The 9,170-nt window shown below is 42.0% G+C and overlaps 1 non-coding gene across 1 annotated transcript; it reads left to right on the plus strand.

The window, feature by feature from the left end:
* Nucleotides 1-3,925: 3,925 nt before the first annotated feature.
* LOC141597707 (small nucleolar RNA R71) lies at nt 3,926-4,032 on the plus strand. Its single transcript, XR_012522927.1, has one exon. It is a non-coding gene; the product is annotated as a small nucleolar RNA R71 (small nucleolar RNA).
* Nucleotides 4,033-9,170: the final 5,138 nt, after the last annotated feature.

Below are 9,170 nucleotides of genomic sequence, written 5' to 3' on the forward strand. Positions count from 1 at the left end.
GGAGCGGATTCTTTTGAGGACGCTCGGATTCTTGGTCAGGGAGAAATCCTAGATTTTAACAGAAGCAGGACGAGCGGATCCTCACTGAGACGAGCGTCTTGGTTGAGACGAGCGGACTCCTTTAGGAGACGCTCATATCTTCAGTCAGAGAAAAAGTTTTTCTTTCCAGCTCTCTCAGGACGAGCGTTTTTCTCACAGGACGCTCGGATTGTAGCTAAGACGAGCGTTCTTCCTTTGATGCTCGGGTTGCTCCTGTACCTCACGAATTCAGTTCCACCCGTGGGTATTTCATAACCCAAGTTATTTCCTCTTCGTTCCTTTGATCTTCATTGTGGGGGCACTACGAAGGCTTGGATAGCCTAGGCAATTTATATCCCCACACTATGTCAAAACACTACACATCAATAAACATATAAGTCTCTCCCTCACTTTCTCTCAAAATGATAATCTTGATCAAAGCATAAAAATATAAATCCAAAATTGACAAAAATGCAATACAATAAGTAAAATGAAAGTTAATGGGTTAGAATATTTACAAATGGTGGTTTAAGGAGGACTCCACCAAACTCTCATTGATGTATGAGATGTCAAGGAGGCATAGCCAAGGTGTTGTTGATGTTCCTCAACACCTTGAAGAAGTAATCGAAGGCTTGTTCATTGTCATTATAAAGATCTTCAATAAACCTTTGCATATGTTGTTCTTCATTGTGGTGACTTGAGTTAACATGGTCACCAAAGCCTTGGTCTTGGGTCATAGCATTACCAATATAAGGATTGAATAATCCTTCAAACTCATCATCCCATAAACCGCATACTTCAATAGCTTGTTCCCCAATAGTATCATGAGCTGATGAAAGCAACTCCTCTTCCTTCTTGTCATTATGGCCAATGAGGCCTTCTTCTTCTCTTGTCATGAGTGGTGGTGAGCTATTCAAGCTATCATTCTTGTTGAAACATTCTTGCTCTTTGGATGGAGCATCTTGGAGATTACCCATTTTCTTCTCCCATATGGGTGGTGATTCTTTACCCATAGCTTGTTCTTTACATTGAGATGCCAAATTTTTCCTATCACTTTCTCTGCTATAATGATCAACCATGAAACATGGCTCATGTAAGAGGGGAGCTCTCATTGTCTTGTCAAGATTAAAAGTGATTGTTTCATTTCCCACTTCAAGTGTGAGCTCTCCATATTTCACGTCAATCACCGCTCCCGTGGTGTGTGAGAAAGGTCTCCCTAAAATGATAGGAATGTTGGAGTCTTCCTCCATGTCAACAATAACAAAGTCCAGCGGGATGAAGAACTTGCCAATTCTTACCGGCACATCCTCCCATACCCCTAAAGGTGTCTTCGTTGATCGATCCGCCATTTGAAGTATGATATTAGTGCACTTGAGTTCTCCCATTCCTAGCCTCTTGCACACCGAGTATGGCATGACACTCAAACTTGCCCCAAGGTCACATAGAGCTTTGTTGATTGTAGGGTCGCCAATGGTGCATGGAATAGAGAAACTTCCCGGATCCTTTAGTTTTGGAGGTGAACTTCCTTGTAAGATGGCGCTACTCACCTTGGTGAATGCAATAGCCTAGGCAATTGTTATCCCCACACTAAGATAAAGCACTACACATCAATTGAATCATTAGTCCCTCCCTCACTTCTCTCAAAAATGATAATTATCTTGATCAAGGCACAAAAATCCAAAAATGACAAAAATGCAAATTAAGAATTAAAATGCGAGTTAGGGAGTTAGAAATATTTACAAATGGTGGTTTAGGGAGGACTCCACCAAACTCTGATTCTTGATGAGATGTCAAGGGGGCATGTCCAAGGTGTTGTTGATGTTGCTCAACACCTTGAAAAAGTAATCAAAAGCTTGTTCATTGTCAAGATAAAGGTCTTCAATAGATCTTTGCCCTTGTTGTCGGTCTTGATCGATGGCGTTACCAATGTAGGGATTGAAAATCCCTTCAAATTCGTCGTCCCAAAGACCACAAACTTCATTAAGTTGATCATTAAAAATCTCTTGATTTGATGGAGACAACTCTCCCATTTTCTTTTCTTGGCCAATGAGGCCATCTTCTTCCTTGCTTGATTTTGGTGAGCTTTGCAAGCTCTCTTTGTTACAATTCACTTGCTCTTTGAATGGAGCATCTTCAATTTTCTTCTTCCATTGAAGTTCCGACTTCTTCCTATCATTCTTCCGGCTATAATGATCGATCATAAAACATGGTTCATGTAAACGGGGAGCTCTCATAGTCTTGTCAAGATTGAAAGTTATGCTCTCATCTCCCATTTATAGAGTGAGCTCTCCATGTTTTACATCAATCACCGCACCCGCGGTGTGTAAGAAAGGTCTTCCTAGAATGATTGGAATGTTGGAATCTTCTTCCATATCAACAATGACAAAGTCCACCGGGATGAAAAATTTCCCAATTCGCACGGGAACATCTTCCCATATCCCCAATGGTGTCTTCGTCGATCTATCGGCCATTTGGAGTGTGATATTGGTGCATTTAAGCTCTCCCATCCCCAACCTTTTACTCACCGAGTACGGCATAACACTCACACTAGCCCCTAGATCACATAAGGCTTTGTTGATCGTGGTGTCGCCAATGGTACACGGTATTGAGAAGCTTCCCGGATCCTTGAGTTTTGGAGGTGAACTCCCTTGAAGTATTGCACTACTCACCTTAGTGAAGGCGATAGTCTCAAGCTTCCGGATCGACTTCTTCTTTGTGAGGATGTCTTTCATGTATTTCGCATAGGCCGGTACGTGATTGATTAATTCCGTGAAAGGAATTGAGACTTCCAAATTCTTTACAATTTCCATAAATTTTCCAAGTTGGTCATCTAATTTGGGCTTGACTTGACGACTTGGAAAAGGAAGTCTAATCACAATGGGCTCCTTCTCCTTGACCTTGTCTTCATTTTTCTTTGAAATTTCTTCTTTTGATGATTCTCCATCCTTGGAGTTTTGCACAATTTCTTCCTTATCACTAGCTTCCACAACCTCATCCTCAACTTGCTTCTTCGGTGCTTCATACCTTGTACCACTTCTCAAGTGAATGGCACTAACCGTTTCATATCTTGGGGGATTACTTTGAGGTGGTAATTGCCCCTTTTCGTCTTTGTGAGCTTGAAGACGCTAGTTGAGTCAATTGGGTTTCCAACATTTTGGTGTGAGCTAGAATGTTGTTGATGGTGGTTTCCTTTGCTTGACTATCTTTTTGTATTTGAGTGAAAAATTCTTGTTGATTCTTTTGCATTTGAAGGACCGCTTTTTGAACATCAAAACCTTGGTCTTTTTGTTAATTGTATGGAGATTGATTTTGGTAACCTTGGTTTTGGTTGTAAAAGGGTCTTTGATTCTGGTTTCTCATGGGAGGTGGGGTGTATGTTGTTTGAGGGTTTTGAACATTTTGGCTTTTGTATGAGAGATTTGGATGGAATTTGGTGTTTTCATTGTAATAGTTAGAATAAGGGGTACCACTCTTGTATGCTTGGAAAGCATTCACTTGTTCATTTGTTCCTCTACATTCACTTTGGTCATGTCCCAAAGTTCCACAATTCTCACATATCCCACTTGGGATTGATGAAGATGCCGTCATGGCATTAACATGATGCTTTGGTGATTTTGAGACTTCTTCAAGTCTAGCCATAGCTTTTTCAAACTTTAAATTGATGGTATCAATGTGAGCACTAAGTTGAGCACCCAATTGAGTAACGGAGTCCACTTCATGCTTTCCTCCTCTAGTAGCCTTGCGAGGTCTACTATATTGTGAGTTATGGACCGCCATTTCCTCAATTTTGTTCCAAGTTTGATTGTCATCAATTTCGGTGAACATCCCATTTGATCCCATGTTGAGAATGTTCCTTGAATCTTCATATAGACCGTTCCAAAATTGTTGTACCAAGAACCACTCGCTAAGTCCACGGTGAGGACATGAGCGACAAATTCCTTTGAACCGCTCCCAAGCTTCATACAAATATTCTTCATCCCTTTGCTTAAAACCCGCAATTTGAGCTCTTAGCATGTTAGTCTTTTCCGGTGGGTAGAATTTTTTGTAGAAAGCTAGAGCCAACTTTTTCCAAGAATCAATTCCGAGAGTGGCCTTATCAAGGCCCTTCAACCATTGTTTCGCGGTGCCAATTAGAGAAAAAGGAAATAAGACCCATCGAATTTGGTCTTGAGTTACACCGGTTTGAGAAATCGCATCACAATAGTCACAAAAGGTCTCCATATGAGAGTGAGGGTCTTCACTAGGCATCCCCCCAAATTGGCTCCTTTCGACTAATTGGATAAATGCGGATTTGGCAATAAAATTTCCGGTTAGATGTTGTGGTGTGGGAGTACCATTGGGTAGGTTCTCCTCGGTGGGTACGGAATGTGATGAAAACTTAGGCATTGTGGGTTGATTTTGTGTTGTATTTTGTGTTGGGTTCTCCTCACCTTCTCTTGCAAAAGGGTTTATGAACTCAATAGTTGGTTGAATATCTACAACCTCACTAATACCTCTCAAATTTCTCCTAGGAAGCCTTCTATTGGTTGTCAAAGTTCTTTCAATTTCACGATCAAAAGGTAACAAATCACCTTGTGACCTTCTAGACATGCAAAATATCAAACAACTCGAAAACAATTAGAACAAACCTTGAGGAGTTTTACTTCCTCAAGGCAAAGAAAGACACAACTAATAACAATGTATGAAAATCTAAATCAAGTTAACACTGTCCCCGGCAACGGCGCCATTTTTGGCCGGACTAAATCTTTTCGGTAACTTGTCGTTAGGAGCACCTAGACCAAAACACAATTTATAGCTTCACAAACAACTCTACAATTACTAAAGAGGCAAGTAAAGGTTGGATCCCAAGGGACGGGAATTGAGATGAGATTTCTATTGAAACTAGTGGTGTCTTAGGGGTGTCACAGTTTGGGTTGATGTAGAAGGTCACTAAACTAAATAGCAATGAAAGTAAACTAGCAAGATGAATTAAAAAGGGTTGTAAACAATTGATAAAAAGCACTAGGGTGTCATGGGGTCATAGGGGAATCATGGGAATTGATCATACAAACATGTTCTCAAATTATAAGCAAGCAATTATTGTTGTGATGGATTGAGTTGGGTTATATCTTACAATCCTAGGAAAGTTTGGGTCCCGAAGTCGAATCGATTAGATTGTACAACACCTACAAGTCGACTTAGTCTTCCCTACTCAACAACATGCATGGTCTAATAAGACTCGAGTTGGTTTATGTCTTACAAGTTTCATTTAAAAGATAGGTGATGGGTAAAAAATGCAAGGATTCATAGGCTCGCATTTCATCAAACATAATATGTGCATGAGTTGAGATCAAAACAAGCAAGCAAATAAACCATGAAAGCATATTAATTTAAGCATGAAGCATTCCCCATGTTGGTTTCCCCTAATTACCCATTAACCCTAGCTAGGTGACTACTCACTCATTATCATGTTGAACATGCTAGCAAGGTTGTCAATCATACCAACAAAGTAAAACATGATGAATAAATGAAAGTAATTAACAATGATTAAAAAAGGGATTAAGAGAATTATACCTACTAGTGATTCCAATAATAAAGCAAAGAATAAAAGAAGTACTTGATGCTTGACTGAGAGGTTGTCAATCTCCCAATAATAACCCAAATAATCTTCAATTACCCAAAATAAAGGATGAACAAAAGAGAGATTAAGGAAATAAAACTTGTATTAAAACTTGATTAATTGTTGATTACAAAACTAAAGAGAGATTTGATTGATATTAACTACTCTAAGAATTGATAAGAAGAACATGCTCTTCCAATTAGACTAATGGGGTATTTATTGTGGGGATTAGGTGTAAGAATTAGGGTTAAATAAGGGCTTAAATAACGATTAAGTCCCTACTTAAGGAAACGCCGGTATTTTCTGAAGGATGGGCATCTTTCTTGAAGCTTGAAGAAACGAATTTGCGCTGTCTTGGAATCCGTGCGTTTTAGGCTCGGGACGGCCGGATTCCTGTGTCTCTGCCCGAGCGTCTTTGGGAGAAGACGGGCGTCTTCTGGGGTTGCTGCTCGGGCGTCTTGGGTAGAAGACGCACGGATTGTGGAGGTGGAGGACGGGCGTCTTCTTGGTAATCCGCACGGATTGTCATGCAGCGTGCTTTCTTCTTCTTTTCTTCCCTTTTCTTCATAAAATCCTTGGGGATTTCGTCGAGGATGCAAGGATCTTTCCTCATCATTGCCCATCTACTATAGTATGTACAAAGGCCTTCTAATCTTGTCTCTCCTTGATGCTTGGTCATTGAATTCAATCAATTTAGCCTCATTTTGCCATGAAAATGCAAGGTTTGCACTCCTTTCCTACCAAGGACACAAAACCTCAAAGAATATGCAAAACAAAGAACTAAAGACAATAAATGACCCAAATATGCACTAAAAAGCATGGGAACAAGGCTAATTTGGGGACTAAATATGCTCTAATTATGGTCACATCAACAAGTTGTAGACTCGTCCAGCTTTATTTGTTGTTGAAATTGTAATCCCTCCCATTATTAATTAAATAAGAGGATTGCTCGTGTCGGAATTATGAACGCTTGTTTCTTCCATCCATTTTATAAAGGCAATTCGGCTTGAATTATCCTAAACATTGCACTTGGGAAATGGGATTTTTGTGGGAAGGGAGAAAGGCTTCTTTTGTATTTTTGTGGGAAAAGGAATGGTTTTCCCTTTCTTTTTTTTATGGGGATGTTTTTTTTTATTATGGTTTTTTTGTTTTGATTATGGGGATGGTTGTATCCTTCTTGCGTAAGAAAGAACTGCCTACGTATCCACCTGAAGAGGTGAAATCAATGATCGTAGTTCGAAATGTTTTGTGAATTTGATTGGGTTTTGTGGTTGTATCCCTCAGGTATAAGAGGGACTGCCTACGTATCCACCTGAAGAGGTGAAATCAAACCATGCTCGTAGTTCAGGGATGTTTGTTTGTTTTAGTGCAAATGGATGTTGCCTTTGATAGATCAAAGGACATTCGAAACGGGCAAGGTGCCGCAACTTAGACTCGGTAAAACATGCAATTTTAAATCAGAACGCGTTTGAGGAACTTGACTTGAAAAGGGTTGAGGTGATTGCTAGTTGTAGAACTAGACTCAGGTCGTTGGTTGCTATGGTTCAAGGGTAGTATTTCTTGAGCTGGTCTAGGTTGGTCGGGTTTGTAAAATCCTCCCCATATAGGTCACTCAGTCTCACTGCGCCCCTTGAAAGTATTTTCTTGACCAGGTATGGCCCGGCCCAGTTGGGTTTGAATTTTCCCCTCGGATCGACGGGTAATGGTGCTCGGACCGACTTGAGGACCAAGTCGCCCTCCTTGATGTTCCTGGGTTTGATTTTCTTGTTGAATGCCCGTTGTATACGTCGTTGGTATAGCTGGACGTTGTGCAAGGCGTTGAGCCGCCGCTCGTCTAGAAAAGTGAGTTTCTCGTACCTTCAACAGGTCTATTCCGCCTCAGGGACTTGACTCTCCAGTAGGATGCATAGAGAAGGGACCTCTAACTCTACCGGTTGAACCGCCTCCATACTGTATACTAGGTAGAAGGGTGTGGCGCCTGTTGGTGTTCGAATGGAGGTTCGGTATCCCCAAAGTGCGAATGGGAGTTTGCTCGGCCAATCGTGGTAGTTGTCATGCATTTTCTTGATAATGGTGACAAGAGTTTTGTTAGCTGCCTCCACCGCTCCGTTGGTTTGGGGACGGTAGGGGGATGATCGATGTCGTTTGATCTTCTATTTGTTCAGCAAGGCCTGAGTTTCCACCCGGAAGTGAGAGCCTTGATCGCTGATGATTTCATGGGGTACCCCATATCTGCAGATGATGTTGTTTTGGAAGAACTTGGCCACTTATTTGGCGGTCAAGACTGCATATGACTATGCTTCCACCCATTTGGTGAAGTAGTCGATGGCGACGAGGACGAAGCAATACCCCTTAGTGCCTATCGGGTTGACTTTCCCGATGATGTCGATGCCCCAGGTTGAGAAAGGCCAGAGTGACATCATGGTGTATAAAAGGGATGGTAGTATATGTTGTATGTTGGCGAAGATTTGGCAATTGTGGCAATGTTTGACGTAGTTACGGCAATCGGCTTCCATGGTGGTCCAGTAGTAGCCTAGCCACATCATCTTCCGGGTAAGCATCTTTGCGCTCATGTGAGGGACACATTCTCCGTCGTGGACCTCTCCCATGACTTTTTTGGCTTTGTGACTATCAATGCAAAGGAGGAGAATTCCTTGGGCTGTTCTTTTGTATAATTGGTCTTGGTTTATCATGAATTGTGATGCAAGCAAACGGATGGCTCTTTGTCCTCTTTGATTAGAGTTGGGAGGGAATTCGTTTTTGGTTTTGTAGTTGAGGATGGCTTGGTACCAAGGCTCGGCATGGTTTTCCTCATCGTTGTTGATGGCACAAATATGAGCTGGCTCGCTCCTTCTCTCGACACATAGGGGCATCGATGTCATGTCGTCATGTATGTTGACGAGCGCGGCAAGTTTTGCCAGGGCATCAGCAAATTGATTTTCCTCTCGTGGCAAGTGGAAGTAGTCGATCTAGTCGAAGAACTCGGCCTCTTGATTCATTTTCACTCGGTAGGGAGCTAAGCTGTCACTTTGGATTTTCCATGATCCGGACACCTGATTGACGATGAGCGAGGAATCGCCGTGGACCCTCAGTCTCTTGAAGCCAAGTGTGATGGCTGCTTGTAGGCCGATGAGGCATGCTTCATATTCAGCGGCATTGTTGGTGACTGTGAAGTCTATTTTGACCGAGATCGGAACATGTTCTCCCTCTGGTGATATTAGAAGGATTCCTACCCCGAAGCCTCTCAAGTTAGATGCACTATCGAAGTATAGGTCCCATGCCTCAGAGTCAGCACAAAGGATGTCCTCGTCAGGAAGTGACCATGTGTCGGTCGTTAGATCCTCATTGACGGGATTCTCTGCTAGGAAATCGGCGACTGCTCTTCCCTTGATAACCTTGAGGGGCACAAACTTGAGTCGAACTCGGATAGCATGAGTGTCCACCTAGACAGCCTTCCGTTTAGTACGGGTTTTTCGAAGATATATTTGACTGGGTCCATCTTGGAGTAGATGTGGACCGTGTAGCTGAGCATATAATGCCGCAGCTTCTTTGT

The sequence above is a fragment of the Silene latifolia genome, chromosome 8, assembly GCF_048544455.1.
Source record: "Silene latifolia isolate original U9 population chromosome 8, ASM4854445v1, whole genome shotgun sequence".
Classification (NCBI taxonomy): Eukaryota; Viridiplantae; Streptophyta; class Magnoliopsida; order Caryophyllales; family Caryophyllaceae; genus Silene; species Silene latifolia.